This window comes from Trachemys scripta, chromosome 10 (genome assembly GCF_013100865.1).
Source record: "Trachemys scripta elegans isolate TJP31775 chromosome 10, CAS_Tse_1.0, whole genome shotgun sequence".
Taxonomy (NCBI): Eukaryota; Metazoa; Chordata; order Testudines; family Emydidae; genus Trachemys; species Trachemys scripta.
The window spans coordinates 30,188,738-30,212,632 of record NC_048307.1 but is presented as its reverse complement, the minus strand read 5'-3'; the positions used below and the strand labels follow the sequence as shown (position 1 = coordinate 30,212,632).

General features: G+C 49.0%; 1 protein-coding gene across 3 annotated transcripts in view; it reads right to left on the bottom strand.

Annotated features, from left to right (window-relative positions):
• Window positions 1-23,895, bottom strand: part of SEPTIN12 (septin 12) — a 212,521-nt gene that overhangs the window by 177,867 nt on the left and 10,759 nt on the right. For all 3 annotated transcript variants that reach the window (XM_034784641.1, XM_034784642.1, XM_034784643.1), the window contains exon 2: window positions 6,997-7,106. The gene's annotated coding sequence lies outside the window, so the exon portion shown is untranslated. The remainder of the gene's footprint in view (window positions 1-6,996; window positions 7,107-23,895) is intronic.

The following is a 23,895-nucleotide window of genomic DNA, read 5'->3' as shown; positions in this document are numbered from 1 at the left end:
ACTTCCGGGCTCTAGGCTCCGGGGCATTTCCTTGTTTGTCCGGTTGTCCCGACCGCATGTCGGTCGGGACGCGGGACAAACAAGGAAATATCGGGACGGTCCCGATAAAATCGGGACGTCTGGTCACCCTACTCCTAGCAGTGTGATCTCAATGCCCCTCTTTTGTTGATAGGCTGCAGCTCCACACCAGATTCAGCTGCAGCTACAACTAAACAGGGAATATTGCATGTTGTCCTCTCAGTGCTGATGCAGAGCCACAGGCAACCCTTATCAGGTGCCCTCAGCCCCCGTTGGGCCACACACTGAAACCCAACCAACACCATATCCCACTGTACTGGAAGACCCTGTTTCATCAATCCAAGCAGAACCCACAGTGTGTGCCAGTATCCCAGACCCCACTGCAACCCATCCCACATGCTGCTCTATGGGAAGATCCAGCTGGGTGTCATCCACACAACAATGCTGTCCTAGTAAAAGACTGAGTTTGTCCCAGACCCGCAGCTCCACGCAAAATCTTTAACTCCCCATGCTGCTATGCTAAGAACACACATGCCCCAGAGTCAAGTGTAACCCACGGCACAAGTGGCTTTAATAGGAGAGACCAGCTGTGCCCCCAACACAAGCATTGCTGTGCTGAAAAGACATAACTCTGCCCCAGAGCTGTCTGGAAGTTGCATCACACGTCCATCTTCAATCCCAGGATAGCCTATAGCAGAGGTCTCGCTACCCCTTAGAAAGCACCAGCAAGCAAGCTGTAAATGCTGATCCAGCCAGCCGTGCTTACTGGGGCAAAGGAGACAGACACTAGTTTTTACATTTCTATGTAAACAGGGGTCTGTGCACAGCACAGTGGCTTAGTGCTTGCTCACCAAGAACTGGATTCTGCACTGAAGTCAGTTGAATTACTCTGGATTGACCTGGGTATAAGAAAGATCAGAATCTAGTCAACTGAATGAGAACAGCGCAGTTTAGAAGCATCTTCCCCTCCCTGGGAAGAGACTGTATCAGACGGTTTGTAAATAGCCCTGCTGGGTGAGACAGAGGAACTTGCAAGCGTGAGGAAATGTCAAGGTGCTGATGCTCCTGAGGGAGACAAGCTAACAGAAATAGCCCGAGGTTTCAAACGTCATTGTGTCTGCTTCAGAGCCATCAAAGGGCAGCGCTGCGATAGTTCGGAGCCACTGTCGCAGCTCCGGCTGTCCTTTAATCAGAGGCAGTGGGGACGTGCCTGGGATGCATTCATGGAGCTAAGTGTCCATGTGCCACGTAGATCACGATATACTATCTATTTTCCTACAGATTTTTGTTATGGTAACTGGCAGGTTGGGAGTTAAGCAGCTACAACCTTCTAGCCCAGAAGAGGCTGCATTTCAGTGGAGGTGGAGGGAAAGAGGACTTTATTCAGAGCATCTTTCAGGACACAGGACTCCAGACTCCATATACAAATGGCTTCCCCCACGACAGGAACACAGCCATCTCTGGGGTGGAAGGTGGCAGCTGCTAATCCTCATTCAAGCCCCCAAATCCTGTCAGTCATCAGTATGGATACTGTTGGTTTGTCTACACTTGGAACACTATAGCAGCACAAATGCAGTCAGTGTAGGTAATTCACCTCCCCTGAGAGGCAGTAGCAAGATTGACAGAATCCTTCCATGACTCTACACACGGGGTAAGTTTGCCTTAATTACATCACTCAGGGGTGCTGATTTTTCACACCCCTGAGCGACGTAGCTGGGTTGATCTAACTTTTTAGCATAGACCAGGCCTTATTCTCCATGGGAGCTGCAGGTTGCGGAGCATTTTAGAAAGTCTGGATGCTTCATTTGGTGCCTAAATGGGAGCGGAGCTCTTTGGAAGTCCAGACCCTGCCTGGGGGTCTGACCAAAAGCCAATTGAAACCCCTTGGAGCCTTCAGTCAAGATCTATCACCAATATCATTTTCCCCACTATATTTGTCAACACAATCTGGAATTTTCTACGGAGGGAGCCAGCTTTCCTCAAGCTCAAATGATCTCAGAGGCATCCCCATCCCGTACTCTTCTGGTAAAGAGAGCAACAGCTATTCCACGCTATCCCCATTTCATGGGTTCACACTAGGCCCAGCTCAAAGCCCACTGGAGTCCTTCGATTGACTTCAACGGGCTTTGGTTCAGGGCCATGGTTGTGGTGCAGACAAGCCAAGCAGGACATGAAATTGTATAGCCTGATTAACTGGAAATTCAAACCACCACATGCAAAAATATCCCAGGACCTGATCCAAACCCCATTGAAGTCACTGGGTGTCTTTCCACTCCTTTCAGTGGCCCTGAAGCAGGAAGTCAGGGATTTAAGTGGCATTATATTGTTAGTTCTTACACACCGTTTGACATTAAAAGGCAGCTGTAATATATTTGGGCTTGATGCATGGGGAAATATTTCCCATTAAGGAGGATTCTTCATTATCTGAGTTAATACTCCAGGGATTCTGTGACAGATATCCAGCAATATCCTTGTAAGATCTTATGGCATTAAGTCTATGTAGTATTGGAGGCTGGGATTGTAGGTTCTCCCTTTAGGGGGGGAGATATGACAGATATTGCAATGCCAGGCAGTATTTTTGGTATCCATTGTGCTAAATGAACAGTTTTGTTTGGTTGTGTTCTAGTCCCCGGGGAGGGCTATCACAGCTCCTCCAGGAACTAAAAGCAGTGGGTGGTGATTGAGACAAATCACCCAGGTTGTAACCCCCACCCCCGAGAGGTACCACCACTTGGGGAAGTTCACACACACTATTTCAAACTGGATTCTCCAGAGACCAGTAGACAAAGAAAGGCCTTTTGGATATATAGACCAAGTTTTAACAGACACAGGGCTTTCATTCCGATGAACAGAAGGTTCTGTTCAAAGCCCCCCACCCCAATCTTTGCAGAAGGGTTGGATGGATTTGACCTACTGGGGCCTCATAAGACTGATGGGTGACCTCTGGTGAGCTTTTAATTCATGGTTGGGTTCTTTTATACATTTTTTCTGTAATGCTTTCACCTTAAGAATAAGGTGTGCTTGCTTAGAAAGAGCTGTATGGTAACTTCGAAGTGCGGACAGCTTGCCTGTTTAGACAGTCTGGCTTGCTGGGGATATCACAGTGTAGGCAGGGAACTGTGCAGCCAGCAAAAGCCCCAGTCAAGAGGGGGAGAGACACAGGTCTCTGCTCAAGAGGTGGCAGCTGGGAAACAGAAACCTTTAAGTGGATGCTCTTGGGGAACAATAGAGGGGAAAACAGGTGCAGTTACCCTGAAACAGTGAAAGGTTCAGCCACACTTCCTTCTGCTCTATCACCACACAAGTACCAGTAAACGCTTCCTCTGTAAGGTGACTGCAGTGCTGTCAGAGAAACCTTAGCCTTAAATTAGATCACCAGAAAACTTGCCCAAAGCCTGAGGGATTCTTCACATAGGTGCATGCATGTGCATACTGCTCTAATGCCACTTATAATGAAATGCTCCTCCATCTTTTGGACCAGTATTTCTGTCTAGCACAGGTTCTGCACAGCACCCATCACCACAACAACTAATCCTTTGCCTTACGGTCATTGTAAGAGAATTAGAAACTATATTTAGATTGTAAGCTTTGGAGCAGAGATCGTCTCTTCCTATAAGTTTGTCCAGCACCTAGCACAATGGAGCCCTGATCTCAGTTCACAGTCCCCTTTTCCCTCAAACATTGGATTTCTCAGATAAATTTACATTAACTTGTGCCTCTTTTCCAGGCATATTTTAAAGAGTGAGCTTTAATCAAAAAGGAAATTCAGCTCAGATATTAAGGTTAACCAAAAATATTTCCAATAACTAAGTAGTGAGAGTTTCTACTTGGAATTTTTACATTGAAATATGCAATGAGCATGCTGGTTAGTTAAATGATCCAATCCAGGAACAAAAACAATACTACACCATGAGCAGAATGCAACATTTGAATATTTACAACAAGCCATACAAACATCCGGCAGACCAATTATTTGTTGAAGAAATTCACAGGATTATTCTGAACAATTAACAGATCCCACAGGTTTGCAATCTTCTCATGGAAAAGTCAACAGAAAAAGCAGCGCAATTTGTTAGGTTAAGCATTTCCTATGAAGAATTGATCCAGCTCTATTTATTCCCAGGTCCTTCGATTGCTGTTAACAGCTGTTAGAAAAACATCTATTATTGGCTTTAACGCACAATTGCCTTCGAGGCTACAACTCTCGTTTGAAGAAGCCAGATTGATTTCTGCTCCTTGCTTTATGAGCGGCTCATTCTCCCCTTTGCCATCTCCAGCACTGAACTGCACTTCACATTTTTATTTGCAGTTTGGTTTATGATGGGCCCCAGTAGACCCAGCCTCAAAGGACTGGGACTACATGACTTTTTCAGAAGAGCAATGAAAAGGAGTGTCAGGTGGCTGAAAAGTTCCTTGGTAACATTTAAGTCATTTGTAACTATCAGATCTAGCACTACTTAAATGGATTTGCTGTGTCTATCTTCTAACTGCAGAGTGCTGGGCAATCAGGGTGTTCATTGGCTGTCACTTCTGAAGAGCCAAATTGCAGCCTAGCTTAATAACTATCTTCAATCAATAGAATTACCTTCTCTCTCCTACAGGCGGTGCTTTCTAGATGGCATGTTTTATTAGCCTTGTAGAAAAGAGTTTTCTAGGTTAATGTGTTACAGGCACATTTAAAGAGAAGGCTGGCTAGCAAACAAGAGTTCTGTTTCACCAAAGCTTTAGAGGTTTCAGCACAGCATTTGGTCTCATTCCACATCAGAATAAAAAGCAGACTTCCAAAGTTGTTTCTCTAACCACTATGCTACTGGCTAATTGGCAGAGGGCGGAGATCTCGTTTTGAGCAGACATTCCATCCTGGACCTGATAGATCTTCCCAATGAAAGTTGCATGGAATCCAACCCATCTTTGCAAGAGTTCAGCTCGGATGAATCAGAAAAAAGTCTCATCAGTAAATTCCCAACCAGCAATATTTAAGACACACCAAGCAAGAGAAACCTCACACAACCCTTAAATAGGTCTTTGGACGGCTAAAGCAATAGGGTGGGAGCAATTATCTTACAGGTCAATGAGGCCAAAGGTGGAAGCCATCTTAGAGCTCAAAGGTATCACTTCGGAGGACCCAGGCCGTAGGTCACCATGGGGTCATATCCTATCCTAGATTGTGGATGCATCACACTGGGGGACTTGCTCAAGTTTGATTATTTTAGGCCCAGCTCTGCTCTCAGTGCCCTGTTTGATCAAGGTTTAAGCGATTTAGAAGAGAGAGAGTTTGCCTGAGACTTGATTTATGCAAGAGCCCCTGTCTCTACCATTAACTCACCCTCCTCTGGGATCAGCTTATTCACCTGTTGCCTAAGTCCCAGGCTGAGCTCTCTGGGGCAGGGACTGTGTGTATAGTAACTAGTACAATAAGGATCTGGAACAAGGATCAGGGGCTTGAAGTAGCGGTAAACATGGGAGAGCCTTTTAATGGACAATACTTGGGTCAACGAGTGCTTTGGATGGATTACAGCACATACAGCGCAGAATTCCCTAAGGCTTTCCTGCTGGTGTGCTTAAAGGGCCATAAGAAGAGAGCTCAGGAGACAAGACTTCATGCAATGTCTAACACTGCATCTCCTCCAAGAGAAAACTCCATCCCATACAGCCAGCAACCCTCATCAGGCAGAAAGCCAGAGCAGCAACAGTAAAACCAGCCGGCTAGCTTGGAGCTCAGTTCCGGAGCGCTCAGGCGGGCAACATTGTTATTGACCCAAATGTATTAAGATAGCAGGATTGGGCCCCTTTGTTAGCATCACCCGTAAGCAGTCTTAATTAACTACATCATCAGTATAATAAAAGTCAGGTCTTTTTTCCAGGTCATCAGAATTACATGGGAAGCAGAGCAATGCGGAATACCAGGTCTGTGAAAGCAAAATAGGAGCCGGTTTTGTTCAGTGCTATGGTCGGGGGCAGACTTTTCTCTCTGCCCATTAACTACACTGGATTTGAACATTCAAGGTTTCTAGTTAAAGTCTCACACAGGCACCTCTTGCTGGCAATGGCCACAGTTCCTGCTATGAAGTGATTTCATCTGTTATGTTGCAGCGGCCAAATTATAGTACCACATGGCACGTCTGTAGTGCTCTTCACCTGCTGAGTACATCAGCTAAGCACAGAGAGCTAGATGCCAGCATTCAACAGACTACTGATCTGGTCAGACATTCAAGGAGCGAAAGGTTGGAGAGCTGAGACTGTCAGGTCTGCAGAGCTCCTAGTGTTACAGCAGAACTCAAGCCAATGGGCTCCCTTCTGCAGAGCACAAGGACTAGGCAGAAGCAGGATTTCGGTCAGTGCAACCTCGGGGGGACATAAGCAGAGGTCAGGAAAGTCAGGGTTTGCCTTACTGTTGCCCCAGTGTTGAATCAGGGAAACGGGGCACAGAGAAGGTTAGTGACTTACTCAAGGCCCTGAAGCGAGTCCCTGCCTCCCACCCATCACTATCCTTAACACCCCTCTGACAAGCAGAAGGCAACCACTGCTGCTTAAACACTAGAGGCTTGTTTAGTGCACAGAGTCGATCAGGAACAACTGTGTGGAATACGAGTGTCTGCACATGGAGCTAATCAGGACCAGCTGCACACGTCGACAAGCCACACGTGTGCTTAGAAGTGCCCAACTAGGCCCAGCTCACATTTAACTGGCCCTCAGAGGTCACTCAAGGCAGTCTGCTACCCTAGGTAATACTTCAGGCCTCCTCCCCACCACAACTCAAATTTAGCCTGGCCACCCCTCCATCATGACTGAGGGGCAGCCAGGCCAACTCTGCCACTTTAGACAGCTTGCCTATAGCTAGAGCAGCTTCTGCCTGCCTTCCTGACAACACCTTGGCTTAGAGTTCTCCTGATCCTGGACATTTAACCACTGACCCCAAGATGCCATGCCATTTACAGAGCCCACACCTAGATGAGTGCATCATACCCTTTGACTCACCAGGGTTAGCCAGGGAAGCAATGCTCGGAAGAGAGGCCCTCAGAACCACACTCCAGTCCAACACAGGCAGTGGTGAGTAAATGTTGTGGCCTTTTGTTACTCCCCGTCACCTGCAAGGCAAGGGAAAGAACCTGATTAGTTACACTCTGCACCTGGGAGGGGATTAGTGGCTTGCCTCCTGGCCAGAGGAGGCGGCACTGGGCAGTGGAAGGAGAGAGGAGTTAGGGAGAGCTCTGTGTGCCTGGGAAGGGCCTGTACTTCAGGACTGGCTGAGCTACAGGACCAGGGTTTATTCCTGGGAGCCCAGAGAGGAGAGAAGCCCTGAGTGAGGGTCTGTGAGGAGCAGGAATGAGAGAAAAGCCCCTGAAGGGTGAAAGCCAGTTTAAATGGTGCTGAAGCTCCCAGCAGAGAGAAGCTGGCCAGAGCCCTGTCAAGGGGGATGAAGAGAAGTCAAACCAGGAGGGGGACTGAACTGTTGTGGGACTTGGCTGGAGGACGGAGCCACAAAAGACCAGGGAGAAAGTCCGGGAGAACATTGCAGCCAGGAATGTAGCCGGCAGAGGGGTGTGAGAGTCCAAGTCCCCTGTCATTTCATGTCCGGGTACGAGGGGGTGCTCCCTTGACATGTCCCTTCTCACCCTCTTGTGTATGGACAAGGCCTCATCTCCAGGGCTGGTGGTGAATTGTTTTACACTGTAGCTTGCTGCTGACTGATTCATTATTAAGGGCAGCTCTGCCCAGAGATAGGGAGTTTCTAGCTCCTATTAACTGCCCAGCATTAACTTAGCAGCCACAGCCCTGTGTGTCTCCAGAAGGGCAAGATACCGTGGAGCAGCCATCTCCCATGATTGCCCCATCATATCCTGGCCCCTCCCACATTGCACTGCCCTGACCCTGCAGTACCCACATGGAGGGGCTTTTGAAATACCCGGGGGCAAAGTGGGCGTAACATGCCTCTCCAGGGCTTCTTGTTCCCTTCTTCCAGGGGGACAGACCATTGGTGTATGCAGCTGTGTCCTCGCAGAGCGGCAGCAACCCCAGCATACAGCGACAGGCATGCTGATGAACTTCAGAAGCTCAAATTCACATTCACCCGTTTGCAGCCTGGGACAGAGATCCTGGACTGGGCTTAACAGGCTGATGAGTGGAATGGCCGAGTGGCTGCCATGATACAGAAATTTGGCTTAGCCCAGTTCTCAGCATGACTGCAGGGCAGCGATGCAGCTGGGGAAACATGTGGTGGAGGAGGGCACAGTCAGAAGGTTGGAGGGTGGCCTGCAACACCTAGCTACCCATGCTGATCCAGCAGTTAGATGGCTGAATAATGTAGCTATCTACTTGTGATGCAGACAAAAGGAGATGGGGACACAGAGGGGAGGATGAGGCCCAAAGAGAGGCGGAGAGGATTTCCCCAGGGCATTGTCACATCAGGAACAGCTTTATCTACAGAGCCTTAGGTGCTCACTGCCATTTGGCAGCAAGGGCGTACAGCAAGGGGGCCATGTCTTGGAGGAGCATGTCAAGTGGCATCCTACAGTCCCGAGTATTCCACATGTGCCCAAAGCAATCAGCCCTCTAGTTCTCCTTTAGATTACTGTAGCATCTAGAGGCTGCAGTTGAGCACCTGACCCCCATGGTCCTAAGAGCTGTACAAACACGACTGTCCTTACTCTAAGAGTTGACAATCTGAACAGACAAGAAAAAGGAAGCATTGTCCCCATTTTAGAGAGAGACCTCAGACAGAGAAATTAAATGACTTGCCCATGGTCACTTGTGGCAGAGCCAAGAACTGAAGCCAGATCCCTCAAATCCCAGGCCAGTGTACTAACTACAAATAAATACTTTCACTTCAACATTTACCTACAGAACAAGGTCAGAGCTAACCACGCTTTTCCTACACCATTCTACCAGCACAACAAAATATCTGCTGCAACAATTATGTCCTTTGATTATATGACGGGGCGTTACAAAGGTGGTAAATAATCCAACCTTATTTTAAAGCTAGGGACACTGAGGCACAAAGGGTTCCTGACTCACCCCTCTAACTACCCATTTGCTAGTGTGGTTACTCCATTTACACCCAGACTGTAAGCAAATGTGCAGATCTGACAAGCAATTGCCATTATGTCTGTGCGCGCTTCATGGCCCATTTAATACTTAAGCCCTAACCTTTCACTGCGTTATAGTTTTGAGTTGATGTCTGCCCTGTGCTTTGAAGAGGTAAAGCCCTCCACTCCTTGCACCAATGACCTTCATATGCAGGTTCTAGTGCAGTGGATCTCAAACTTCTGTACTGGTGACCCCTTTCACATAGCAAGCCTCTGAGTGCAACCCCCCTTATAAATTAAAAACACTTTTTAATATATTTAACACCATTATAAATGCTGGAGGCAAAGCGGGGTTTGGGGTGGAGGCTGACAGCTTCTGAGCCCCCATGTAATAACCTCACGACCCCCTGAGAACCAGCCCTGATCCTAGTGTAAGCTCTTCGGGGCAGGGGGTGCCTGGAGTTTGCTTCAGATTTTCAAAGGAACCGAAGGGAGTTAGATGCCTAAACCACATTGACTTTCGGTGGGGATTGAGTGCCTAATCCACTTTGGCTGCTTTGAAAACCCCAGCCTTTCTGCCTGGTACAGTGCCTACCACATCATAATACCTGGCTCTTATCTGACATGGTCCATCAGCAGATCTCAGAGCACTTTACAGAGAGGTCAGGATCATTATCCCCACTGTACAGTTGGGGACACTGAGGCACAGAGAGAAGAGGTGACAGGCCAGTGGCACAGCTGGGAGTAGAACCCTGAGTCCCAATCCAGTGCTCTCTCCACTAGGCCACACTAAAGCAACAGCCACCACCTGAATTAGAGACAGTCCCAAGATTCAAAATCCCAAGCCAGATTCCAGCCCCCCAAAACTCTGAGGTGTTTGGATCTGTGGGTTTGTTCCAAGCCCCATAGCTAAAATATACAGAAGATCATAAGAACGGACATACTGGGTCAGGCCAATGGTCTATCTAGCTCAGTATCCTGTCTTCCGACAGTAGCCAGTGCCAGGTGCTTCAGAGGGAATGAACAGAGCAGGGTAATTATCGAGTGATCCATCCCCCATTATCCAGTACCAGCTTCTGGCACTCAGAGGTTTAGGGACACTTGGAGCATGGGTTTTGTCCCCAGCCATCTTGGCTAATAGCCATTGATAGACCTCTCTTCCATCAATTTATCTAATTTTTTTAACCCAATTATAGTTTTAACCTTCACAACATCCCCTGCCAATGAGTTCTACAGGTCATCTGTGCATTGTGTGAAAAGGTACTTCCTTTTGTTTGTTTTAAACCTTCTGACTATTAATTTCATTGGGTGATCCCTGTTTTTGTTATGTGAAGGAGTAAAATAACATTTCCCTGTTCACTTTCTCCATGATTTTATAGACCCCCTTAGTCATCTCTTTTCTGAGCTGAACAGTCCATCTTTTTAAATCGCTTGTCGTATTAATCTGTTCCATACCCCTAATCATTTTTGTTGCTCTTCTCAGCACCTTTTCCAGTTCTAATATATCTTTTTTTGAGATGGGGTGACCAGAACTGCACACAGTATTCAAGGTAGTCATGGATTTATACAGAGGCATATGATATTTTCTGTTTGATTATCTGTCCCTTTTCTAATGGTGCCTAACATTCTACTAGCATTTTTGGCTGCTGCTGCACATTGAGCTGATGTTTTCAGAGAATTATCCACCATGACTCCAACATCTCTTTCTGGGGTAGTAACAGCTAATTTGGACTCCATCATTTTGTGTGTATAGTGGGACTGTGTTTTCCAACGTGCCTTACTTTGCATTTAATCAACATTAACTTTCACCTGCCATTTTGTCACCCAGTTTACTCAGATCCCGTTGTGAATCTTCGCAATCAGCTTTGGACTTAACTATCTCAAGTAATTTTCTATGTTTTGCTACCTCACTGTTTACCCCTTTTTCCAGATCATTAATGAACATGTTGAACAGCACTGGTCCCAGTGCAAATCCCTGGGGATCCTGCTATTTACCATTCTCCATTGTGAGAACTGACCACACATTCCTACCCTTTGTTTCCTATTTGTCAACCAGTTACTGATTCACGAACAGTTACTGAACAGCCCTCACCAGTTTGTGTACTCACAGTCCCCTTCCCATCATGTCCCAGAGCTTTTGCAATTAGAACATTGGATATCAAAAGCATTTGCACTGAAGATGGGCTGTAATTGCTCAGGCCATGCTACAAACTGTATCTAAGAGATTAGCCTAGTTACACAGCCATACAAATGAGGGTCTGTTTGTCTAATTATCATAATTTGGATAATTATGTCTACATTAGGAAGGACTTGCTTCTTTTTCCTTTCTGATAATTAGATACTCAAATTTCTTTTATTCCATAAAAAGCTATACACTCTTACAGACATTTTAACTGACACAGGACTCTTCCATTGCCAGAGAACAAATCAGAACTACTAGCACCACAAAACATTGACTAGTTCTTTTTAGCTGCGCTTTTGGCTTGTGTCTTAGCTTTCAAGTATTTTTTTCCCCTCCAAACTTGAAGTTCTATATTTAGGCCCTTAAAAATGGCCTGATTTTCAGAGGCACTGAGCACCAGCAGCTCCCATTGATTTCAATTTGGCATTGTGTCCCCAGTACAATGGATATGTTTACTGGCAACATATTATTTAGCCATTAGGTTTCTGTGCCGTAAATATTTCCAGACAAGGAGTGGTCCCTGTTAAACAGAGGCGATAAAGCTGGACCTCAAGCTATGTGGAAGCCTTCGTGTCTGTGATTGTATTCTTTAGTTTAATAAACATCTCCTGTGGAAGACAAATTTTGAAACTATATTTTCGGACATCAAGCATCAGTGGCACTGGAATGCTTTTTACAGTGGGGGTGCTGAAAACCAACAAAACGATCCCCAAACTTTTTACCTCATGCCCCTTTACCTCTGTCTGCCCTCCACCCCTCCCACGAGCTGAGGCCAGGAGCAAGGCCGTGTTTCTAGGAGGAGGGGAGCATGGACAGGAGTAAGGGGGCCAAGGCTGGGCCACAGCTGGGGGCAGGCGCAGGGCTGGGAACAGAGCCCCAGGCGTGGGCCTGGCAGCTGGGACCCCGCGTAAAACCCAGGGGTGCCGCAGCACCCCCTGCACCCTTACTTCCCACGCCTATGTCAAGCACCTCTGAAAAAAGTCAGGCCACATTTTAGGTCAAGATAGAAAAAGAAAGAGTTAGGGATCTAACATTAGGCACCCCAGGTCTGAAGATTTCACCCCAGAGCACATTGAAAGGTCACTATAATGAGGAAGTTCCCAGCGCAGGCAACCAAGCTCTGTAGATGACTCAAGGTGTCAAAGTAAGGTGCAGCAGTAGCCTGACACAATGTATGCTTAGATTTGAGGATTGCAGAACTGTATTTGTAAGTCAGGTAACAGATGTCACAGAGTTCTCTTCACAACAAACAGAACCCAGAGCTTGCCACATCCCCACCCAGGCCTGTACCTCTAACCAACAAATGACCTACGTCTGGCTTCTCGTGCAATGGAGTTTGCAAGTTAGTCACCAAGAGCTTTTTGGAGAAAGTTAGACTGCTACAGATTTCACCCTACCACCAAGGCCTCGTTGGGATTTGAACCCAGTTCCTCCAATACCATAAACCAGACCTTTGCCCTAGGCCACCAGGCGTCTTTGGCTGGTGTAGGAAGGAGATTGTCAATGAAGTATGAGAACTTATTTGAACAATTGAATGGTAGCGCAAACATCCTAGCTGTTATCCAGGAGTTTCTGGGAGTTCTCCTGCCCAAAGCCAGAATTTCAGCCTTACCCAGACATCGCCCTTTCATTCTCATTGCAAAGGGGTTGCAGATGGCACACATGGGATCAGCTCAGAGTTTAACAGACACCTCTGTTCTTCCAGGCAAGCCAAGCCCTCATCAGCACTTGGAACTGCCCACACCCACGCCAAAGCTAGTTGCAGACCAAACGGCCTTTTTGTTGTGTTTTCACAGAGCCTAGCACAGTGGGGTCCTGGCCCAGGGAGGACTTGGCTCTTAGCCCTAGATTGTTTAATCGGAACTTGCCTCAACTCCTCTGGGATTCCCTCTGCTCCCCACTATCAAGATACGCAGCATGGGGCAGAGTCACTGCCCCAGTGGGGACGGCGTAACTTGCTCCTCCGATTGTCGGTGAGCACGGTGCTCTCGTTGATGGGGGATAGAACAGCCCACTCCAGAAGCTTCCCACCTCTGTCGCAATCTCTTCTAACCAGGCAGAACAACCCAGCAAGGAAGGGGCCGGGGTTAATCTGAGCATATCACACCCACTCCTGGTTCACATCCCTCACCCTGCAGGTGACTGGTAAGCCTAGCAGCTCTCCACGAGCTCTGAAACACTCTGGCAGCTTGTTTAATCATCTGCTCTCCCAGCCCAGGCGAGTGCTGCGTTCAAAAGGCAAGGGCCGTGCTGCTTCGCTCAGACATTAACCCAGCGGTGAAGGCAAACAGGAGAGAGGGCTGGCTTCCTGCTTGTGACAGACTTGAAGGGGTGATTATAATACAAGGGAAGCCACAGGGCTCAGGAAAGGCAGAGGCTCCATCCTGATTTCATCCTCTATGTGCCTAATCAGAGCAGGAGCAGACACCTTTGCAAAACCAGGCAGGCATAGGAGTAAGTCATAACCCCCCCGTAAGGGTGCTGGCTGCATGACGCCCCCTTGGAAGCCAGTGAGTGGGGTACAGCTGCATCACTGCAGGACAATGGCAGGGGTTGCACTTATCCAGCTGTATCCAATTAGCCACATCTCAGGCAGAGGGGGCTGCAGTGTTCAAGCTACAGAGCTAGGGCTATTCAGGAGAATATAGCATCAGGGTTTCCACATAGAGCAATGGGGAGATCAGGTGATGCTATTGGTGGGTTAGCACAGCCAGGCAGAGTCCCTGACACAAGCACAAGCTCAGTAAATGGTACCATGGGATCACATCTCAGGCAGATGGGGTGACAGCTCCCTTCCTGTTGCTGGGACAAAAGGATGTCTCTTTCTACCTGTGTCAGGAAGCTGCCCCCGACCCCAAATTTGCTCCAAGTTACTTCTCAAGAGAGGAACTCAGGTACGCTGGGAAAGGCCACGTCCTTTCAGGGTTCTCTTAGGGCATGCCCAGGAGCACCCAACTCCCCCAACCCACACATTATTGCACTCCCTAGGTACTTATAGGGCCCCCATTAGGGCAGGATCGAGTGCCTCACACAGCCACTAATGGACTTTCTGCCCCACATATCCTTTACCAAACAATTAGAGGGGTTCTTCTTTGTTTCTCCAGCCCCAGACACTCTGGCCAGGGCCCTGGTCACATGCAACAGGAGACCCATTTTAGCCCTCAGCTCCAGTTCTTGGTTCCTAACTGGAGGGACCAACACCCCAAGGGATCCCCTCCCTCTCTCCTAGCCCATTACATTCACGGCACCTGAAGCAACAAAGTCAAAAGAAACATTCGTTGGATACTGAGAGAAAGGGTCCTGACCTAAGAAGTTTGGTCAGTAAGACTGCTGAAAGTGTATGGTGAGAAACTTTCCTTGAATCTCATATAGTTTAAGTTAGGCACCTGTAGTATTTTAACTTTATTTTCTTGTAACCATTTCTGACTTTTATGCCTCATTACTTGTACTCACTTAAATCTCTCTCTTTGTAGTTAATAAACTTGTTTTACTGTTTTATCTAATCCAATTTGTTTAAACTGAAGTGTCTGGGCAACTCCATTTGGGATGGCAAGTTATGTGCATATTATTTCTATTCAAGCTACAATAGACTTTATGTAAGTTTGTTGTCCAGAAGAGGGCTGAGCACTACAGCACAAACATTTCTGGGGAAAGATCCAAGACGAGGGGTGTGTTGGGGTCACCCTGCAATATAACGAAGGCTGGTAAGAGCCCAGGCGTGGCTGGCTGCCTGCAGCACACACAGCTGTAGCTGGGGATGACTTGCATGCTGGAGCCTGTTTGTGAGCTGGCGGCTACAGCAGCAAGGCAAGGCACCCCAGGCTACTGGGCAGAGGTGACACAGCTGCTTATTAGTCCGGATTGTACCCAATATGTCACAACCTGTGTTCCCTGTAAGCTGCGCGCTTGGGCAGCCGCCCAGGAGAGATTCAAGTGCTGCCCATCAGCAGAGTGTGCACAGCTGGCAGTATGTGTTCAGGTGCCCCGCCCCCCCCGCTGCTTTGCAGCCACCTTGCTCTGTCCTGCAGCTGTTCCGGGGACCCTCCTGCTGGCTGTGCAGAGCAGGGGGAGGAAGGGTGCTGATGTCAGGGTGTCCCCCCCTCTGTACCCCATCTCCGAAGAGCAGGGGAGAGGGGACACAGCCTGGCTCAGGAGGACTCGGAGCTGCGGTCTGAGGTCTGACTGGTGAGTGACTAAGTGCCTTTCTTAAAGAGACAGTGCACTGTTTCTGAGATTTCCACAGCACCCAGCTCACACAGTCTCTCCCTCCCCCGACCATGTACCTTATCTCTGCGGAGCAGGCTTGGGGAGGGGAGACAACAGGGCTTGGGACAAAGCAGGAGAGCTTTCACTGAGTGCCTTAAAGAGACAGCGCATGGCATCCCTCAGAAACTTCCCCAGCAGCCAGCACACACACAATCTCTGTGTCACATTCACCTCCGAAAATATACCAAGAAGTAAAACAATAATACAAGTACTTCCTGCAATGCACGTATATTCTCTGTAATTTTATTCTTTCCAAGTGTGTTATTTTAGTGTTTTGACTAGTTTATGAATTTCATAATTTTTATTTCTCTTACATTTAAATTTATTTCTTTGAGTAGTGAGTTCTAAAATACTGAACCTGTTCTGGCTGGAGTAATTATCCCTCTGGTAACTTTTTAAAAATATATATTATATCTAGGTTTTTGTTTCTACTGGTGGCGCACATCCACACATACCTCAGTGCACGTAACAAAATTTATTCTACAGATGGATGGAAAAAATTAGAGGGAAGATTGTTGTGACCAATCACACACAGACAAACATGCACATTAGAGCTGGGAGGGAAATGGTTTCCTATCTCATGAGTTTTTGAGATTTCAGACTCTTTTCCTGTCCCAAATCAGGACAAAAAGTAAAAATTTCTGAAATTTGTACAAACCAAAAATCTGAACATCTTCAGTGCAGGTCAGTCACTTTTTTTTTTTTTAAATGTACTATAATTACATTTCAAAGCGAAAAGACATTTCAAGTCAGAACATTGATTTTTGTTGTTGTTTTGAAAATGTAAAAACAAGGCATTTGGAAACTTTTTTCTCAAAAATTTTTCAAGTTGAGAAATTCATCAAGACCAGCCCTGTGAAGAGTTTTGGTTTCAACAAGCTGGCATTTTTGACAAAAAAAAAAAAATTAGTTAAAAGCTTTGCAACTAGCTCTACTATTCATTCATGCAATAGGATCCGTCCATCAGCCACCCACACACTTCCTGTGCATGGGTAGCACAGTTCTAAATACAGTTCACATTATGGAGATACAGGTTGCAATTCCGTAATTAAGGTCAGGGCCAGCCTTAGGGGTGGGCCACCTGGGTGACCGCCCAGGGGCGCCATGGTCAAAGGGGTGCCTCGCGGCAGTGCAGAGGTGCACACTGCTGGTGTAGTGTCAGAAACTGCTCCCAGCTGGCAGGGGAGCGCTGCATGGGGGGCAGCAGCAGCTCCAGGCACCAGCGCACCAAGCACGTGCCTGGAGCGGCAAGCCCCGGGGAGCACCTTGCCAATCCCTGTGAGGGCGGCAGTCAGGTAGCCTTCAGAGGCATGCCTGCGGGAGGTCCGCCGGTCCCGCGGATTTGGCGGCAATTCGGCGGGGGTACGCCGAAGCCGAGGGACTGGCGGACCTCCCGCAGGCATGTCGCCGAATCTGCGGGACCAGGGACCTCCCGCAGGTGCACTGCCAAAGGTTGCCTGACTGCCGTGCTTGGGGCAGCAAAAAAGCTAGAGCTGCCCCTGGTGTGTGTGTGTGTGTGGGGGGGGGGGCCCCCAATTTCCCCCTGCCCCCCCCCCGCGGGGGAACATGCAGGGGAGGAGGGTGAAGGGTGACACACAGATACTACTCTCCCCTCAACATTCCTCTGTGCCCCCCTAGGGGGCTGTGAGAAATCGAGGAGCAACACCAAACACTCCATGCATCAGGTCACTTTCTCTACCTGGGCTGTGCTGGGAGGTGAACATCAGGAGCTGCTGCTGCCCTGCCCACCCCTTATGCAGCCCAGGTGGGGAAAGTGACCTGTATAAAGGGAGCCCTGATGTTGCTCCTCGTTCCCCTCCTCACAGCCCCCTCGGGGTGCACAGAGGAGCAGGGGTTTCAGCGGGGGAGTGAGCAGCAATGCCAGCTGCTTCATACATCCAGGTCAGTTTCCTCACATTGCTGCAGGAGGGGGGTACAGAGGTTACGGATGAAGGTGGGGAGTGCAGGAGTTAGGGGAGCAGGAGGGGGTACAGGGATTAGGGGTTAAGAGGACAGTGTAGAGGTTAAGGTGCAGGAGGATGCAGGGTTTGGGGAGTGAGCAGGAATGCCAGCTGCACCGTGCATCCAGGTCAGTTTCCTCACGTGGGCACAGGAGGGGGTACAGAGGTTAGGGTTGAAGGTGGGGAGTGCAGGGAGTAGGGGCAAAGGGGGCACAGTGCAGCGGTTAGGGGAGGAGGAGCGGGTACAGGGATTAGAGGAGCAGGGCTTAAGAGGACACTGTGCAGAAGTTAGGGTGCAGGAGGATGTAGGGCTTGGGGTAAAGAGGGGAGTGTAGGGATTAGAGGCAAAGGGGTCACAGGGCAGGGGTTTGGGTGCAGGAGGGTGGAAAGCCTGGGGAGGGGCACCAAAATGCAAGTTTGCCCAGGGTGCCAATCTCCCTAAGGCTGGCCCTGAATACAGTTGACCTGAATTTTACACTTAAAGCATGTTTATATTCTGGTTCGATCCGAGAGGATAGGTGTTCGTGCTGCCTTGTGATTGACAGATACTTGGCAGAAGCCTGGGTCAGATTGGCTGCTGTGATTGACATGTAGCTCTGGACAGATAGCCTGGTTGGGTAGGATTGCAACGGGAGCATCAGAGTGATTAGAATGATCACCCCTAGTAATCTAAGAACTTTTCTTTTCATTTGCCTCTCCTTCTCCATCATAGGGAAGGAGGGGAAAACATGTCTTCAGGGGCTGGGTTTTTTTATTTTGCACTCCAGCTGTGGCAGGAGGGAAGAACATTGGTGCTATTTCCCAGCGTTATCCGGAGGCCAGTCTTGCTGTTACATTTGCTAGAGGATTGTGGGTTATTGGTTGGTTCGTAGGAGGAGTGAGTTGAATATCTGATCACTTGGAGGATTTGCTGATCGCTTCTTTCACTCACTGAGGCCAATTGAAGTAGATTCTCTAGACCTCACAGGATTCAGACTGTGCATCTCCCCATCCACCGCTGGGCAGTGACCAGTAAACAGCTGAGCCTTAATGTAAGGCTGGAGCAAGTAACCTACTCCACACGCACAAGGCCTCGGTGGTCAGCTCAAGATGATCTGGGGAAGAGTTTTCCTTTTTTAAGTCCATGGAAGTCAGTGGGGCCAACCCACCAACTCTCCTTTGCTGTGAGGCTGACAAAAATCTTGGCAATGGTTCATCTGCTGGTGTGTTGAGACTACAGCCTGTCATGCTGACCAAGATGGTCTCCTTGTGTTCCCCTATCTGTATCCACCTATCATCACATGTCTTATTTAGACTGTAAGCTCTTCGGGGCAGGGACCATCTTTTGGTTATGTGTTTGTACAGCGCCTAGCATGATGGGGGCCTGCTCCATGACTAGGGCTCCTAGATGCCAGCACAATACAAATAATAATCCAGTGCAACAAATAAGGCTCCCACCAGCACATGTCAGTCCCTATCTTCAGGGGTGGCTTTATGTCTCAAAATAAAAGCAGTCCGATGGAAATCCAAAGACCCTGCTGCCGATCCTGCTTCCAGTTCCTTTTGCTTGACCCAGGGTCACCTGCAGGAGTGAGCCAGCCAGCCCCGCTCCCCATGGAATGTTTCTTGGCCTTTTATTTAAGCCTGCAGATCATCTGGTCCTATCACCTGGGAGGCAGCTACTTCAGCACAGGGAGGCTAAACCCACTTCTCGAAGGTCCTTGGGTCCCCACTGGGACTGTCGTCCTGTTTATTAGCCAGTCCTGGCTCTCCTACTTCTCCACTCATTCCTGTGGAATCCTGGCACATCATGGGCACTGCCAGAATGCAGCTAATAACAATGCTGAGAGCCATCATTGTGCGGTACCTGTGCATGGACAGTAACTACTGGAGATAATGCAGGCAGCAGCAGGCCAATTGGGTCCCATGCTGTCCACTCCTGCCATGAACTGCACACCTATTGAAACAAAGCACTCAGAGCTCTTGCCTCAGGACAAGGCACTTTGCATCCAACCGTCACTAAGCCAGGCATACGAGGGGTTTGGTGGATTACCACTGCCAGAGGGAATCCACGGACAGCTGTGTGCAGTGGTGCGGGAGAGTCCGGCTGAGGAGATGGAGGGCCGAGACTCCTCTACTTAAGGGGATAAGTGAACAAAGCACAGCAGCAACGGGGAAAGTGGCAATTGGAAACAGTGGTGAGACAAATACAGGGGCAAGGGGAAAGATCTCCTTTCCTTTATGGGCTGAAGTGGGTGGAGCTCACCCATGCACTGGCATCCCCCTCTCCCCCTCCCACGCAGGGCTGGATTTTGCTCTCATCACACAGGGTTCTTCCCTCTTTTGGGAGGCACGCTGACCCGAACCCCACAGGCTTCCCCTTTCTGGACTCAGGTATCTGTGTACCAGACATGCCTCGGGCTTTGCTGGCTAGAGCCAGCAGTGACCTTGCATTACACTAACGGTCATGTCTGTGTTGCTCATTTACTCCTGGTCCACTGGATTATTTATGGACACTTGTTTTTGCAACATTAAATAAAAATGACATTTGCAAAACCTGTAAATGCTGTATGGTAACCCCACTGGGGCCAACATGGCCATTTGCTCAGACACAGCCCACATAACCCCTCTCCTGCCCATTCATATTGATGGTATGTTATAGCCCATCCTCCGAGCCAGATTCAGCCCAGCCCTGGCACGGAGGCAGAACAAGAGAAAAGATCTGAATCAACATCTCCTAGGTGGAGTGCTTTGATCACCGGGCTACAGATCTTTTCCAGTCTCTCTTTGGTCCAATGAATATTTAAGTATCTGTACAAAGCAGAACAGTGTCAACAGGTGAGACTGAGAGCAGAATAACCTATAGCCAGGTGGAGAGGGAGTTCACCTGGGAGGGGGATATCGGTGTTCAAGCCTTGAGTACAGATTCAAACCTGGGTGTCCCACAGCCCACCCAAGTGCCCTACCCACTGTGCTAAAGGTTATAGAGGGGATGTTCATTTTTGTTCGCTCCCTCTCCCCCACCTGGGGAAAAGGTCCCAGAGAGCTGTGGCTGACCAAAACTGCAGTTCTCTGGCAAACAAACTGTGTCCAAACAAATTTCCCCTGCTCTAGTGCTGAGCTAGCAGAGCCGTCTCTGTGCTGGGACACAGAGACCCCCTATACTGGGGCCCTTAGACCTGCATGCCAGCCCCTTTCTTGCTAGCACCAGCACAGACCAGCTGTTGTGGTTTTAGCCCTTTCCCATCTAAGCCTGTTATAGGGAAGGTCTAGACCATTGTGCGTGGTCGGCACTAGCACCCCCTACCATTGCTATCCCCCAAACGCCATTGACTGCACCAGGAGTTACCACTGGTCATTTTATAGGATCAGATCCTGGGGGCCTGATCCTGCGATGCTTATTCTGTGGGACTGTTGGTGTGAGAGTAAGAAGGACAAGATCAAGCCCGTAGCTCCCTACAAGGGAAGGCTGGGGGAGGTGGGGGAAAACAGCTGACATCAGCTGCAGCACAATCACAAATTGCCTATGTTAACATATTGAAAAACCCGCGCCTGCCTCCCGCACATGCAATAGAGCAAACCCGCTCTGTCCTTCCTTCCTCCCGCCATACTAAAGCGGAGAGATGCCTTTCTCTGGCAGGGTCAGAAGTTGCCTGTGTGGAACGGGGGCGTGCAGTGCTGCAGCGGGATGAATTCCTGAGTATTTGACGCTGCACTTGTCATGCAGTTGAGGCCAGTTGTTGCCTCCTCTTGCTCAGGGAGCATCAGATTTACAGGAGAGAGTGACCCCAGGTGCACATGAGGGCCTGTACCGAGCAGCTCCATGCAGGAGCCAGGATGAAGGGGAATCACAAAGCACAATTAACTGGGCAGCCAACTCTTGCTCCAGCATTTGCTGGTGGAAAGGCCCCAAGTGCTCGCTGTGGAAATGTCTTAATTGATTGTGCTGTAGGCCTCAGACTAATCAAAAGACAGCTGCTATCGCTAGCCTGGAAGCAAAGCACAGCAACCTCACGTTCCCTTAGCAGCATCTAAGGGCCTGGGAGTCCACAGAGCAATAAATCGGTGCTTCGGGGTGGGAGGCTGAGCCAGCATCCCTCAGTGCAGTAGGGCCCACATGAAGTGCACTAGCACCAGGAATAGGGTGACCAGATATCTCAATATTATTGGCACCATCCTGCTATTAGGGTTTTTGTCTTGATTTTCACACTTGATCTCTGGTCACTCTAGCCAGTAGTTGCAGGCCCAAGCTGCTGAGTTCACAAGGGTTGCTACCGCTAGGGTCAGGATTTACATTCCCTGCCTCCGAGTACGACTGGAGCCACAACAGTGCCAGAAGCCCCTGCCCTGGATCTGTATGTGTGCAGACATCCCTAGGGGTTGAGGAGCAAAATTAAACTCAAGTGCTAGTTGCATTCATTTGGCTGCCCAATCTCCCTGCTCACAAACCTCCCAAGGCACAGATAGCCTGAAGTGGTGAGAGGGATCGGCCTGGGCAATGCTGAGGAACTGCGGATGGCTTGGTTTCCCCCTCCCAGCAGCCACATGTTTTGGCCCCATTTCTCCATTTCCCATTCAGTAGTGATAACTCCTGGCAGGTTGTACAACGTCAGCAAGCAGACAGTTAACAGGCCATTACCAGCATGGACAGCTCACTAGACATAAGTGGGATCTAGACCCAGAGGTCTAAGCCTGTCTGACAGCACCTCTCTCCCCCTCCAAGGGCTGGGCTGCACGTTTCAAGCAGAAGCCAACAAAGCCTTTATTCACATGTTTTGTTCTCATCCAGGGATCTCCAGTGTGCTGGTGCCGAGCATCATTTAGATACAGGACCCCCGGAAGGAGCATCTTGACTGTCCTGCAGGAGATGCTCCCCATGGGACGTTGTTTGTGCATGGAATTTGAGATTGTCCAAATGTGGAAGGGCAGTTTCTATACTTACATGAATGGAGGAAGCTGGAGTAACATCAAGCTAGCTCAGCAGAATCCTGTGTTGTAGTAGCTTCAAAGTGCCAGGACTCAAAATGACAGCCCCACCCTGCTGTGCACTAGCACTGGCTTTTCACCCTCCCCCTTTCCCATGGCTCCTGCCGGTGCCAACAGGACACTCTCACCCTTGCAGTGGGAAGGAAGGAGAAAGCAGCATAGTGGGGACATTCCAGCCTCACCCACTTTGAGATGCAAGAACGCAAGGCCTTGAGAAAGTCCCCTTCTCCCCAGAAGCCTCTCTTCAGGTCACTGTGTAAATGCTCTGCCATCTGGGGCATTGCCTCCTCCTGCTGATCGGTTTGGGGAGATGGGATCAGACAGGTGTGAAACGCCATTCAGATGAGACAATAAACAGCCTGTCAGATTCTCTTATCTGCTGTCAGATCAGATAATCCCAGGACTGGCAGCTCTGAGATGCATGCAAACAGAAAGCTCATCTCCAAGATCACATCCTTAGAGGGAAAAGCCCTTTGGTCTGGTCCCAACACCAGCACATCAGGATATGCTACATCTTCGGAGAGGTGGCCCGTATGTAATGACTGCTTATGTTCTGGTCTGCAGCACACAGAAAGAGGCGCTAAGGTGAGTCTCTTCTTCCAGACCACCAGCTCCAAGGGACGGATTTAATTCTAGAAACCTCACATCAGACAGCATTCAGTGCAGGGCCCAGAGCGCCAGAGCCCGCTCTGAGCGACAGCGCCGCAAGCCCATGGACACCAATGGAACTTTCCGCTCCGGAACGCGGAATTTAGCCTGAAATGTTCACTGGGAGCCTGATCCAAAGCCCAGTGAGATCAAGGGCTTTGGATCAGATCTAAAGACTCCAACACTATTACTCCAGCCACCGTCCTGTATTAAGAGCGCGTGGGCTATGAAGACGGAGTAGCTGTCTCACTGATGCCAGTGATCATTGGGCTATTGGGGGTCACATGCTCACAAGATTTCCATGCTATTGAATCAGAACCCAAACCCAAATGAAGCCTCGAATCTTGAGCTAGGCCCACCCAAGCTAGAGTTGAAATGCCACACCGTGTCCCATCTCTGCATTAGCTACTTTCCGTGTGGTACGCAGAAGTGAAACCACCCTATATTCTCCCTCCAGTAGCTGGGGTACTTTGGAAACAGTTCTTACTGGGTTCCTCCCCCCACCCCCGCTGTGCAATAATAAAAATTGCCACTCGGTATTTTGTTTCTCTGTTTATGTAGTGGAGTCCCCTTGGGAACACAGCTTTTCAGAGTGACACACACCTGGAAAGAAAAGGAGAGATTCTTTACGTGGGTGTGAGATTCAATTACCAGGGCCTGAATTTTCAACTTGCTTTTACACCTTTTAATGAAAAGCAACGTGGAACAGCGCTAGAGGCAGAAGCCATTGTCAAGGGGGAGGGGGGGACAAAAAAAAAAAAAAAAAAAAAAAAAAGAGCAGCACTTGCAGCTTAGAGCCCTCTAAATGCAGGCCAGACCTCAAGTGTAG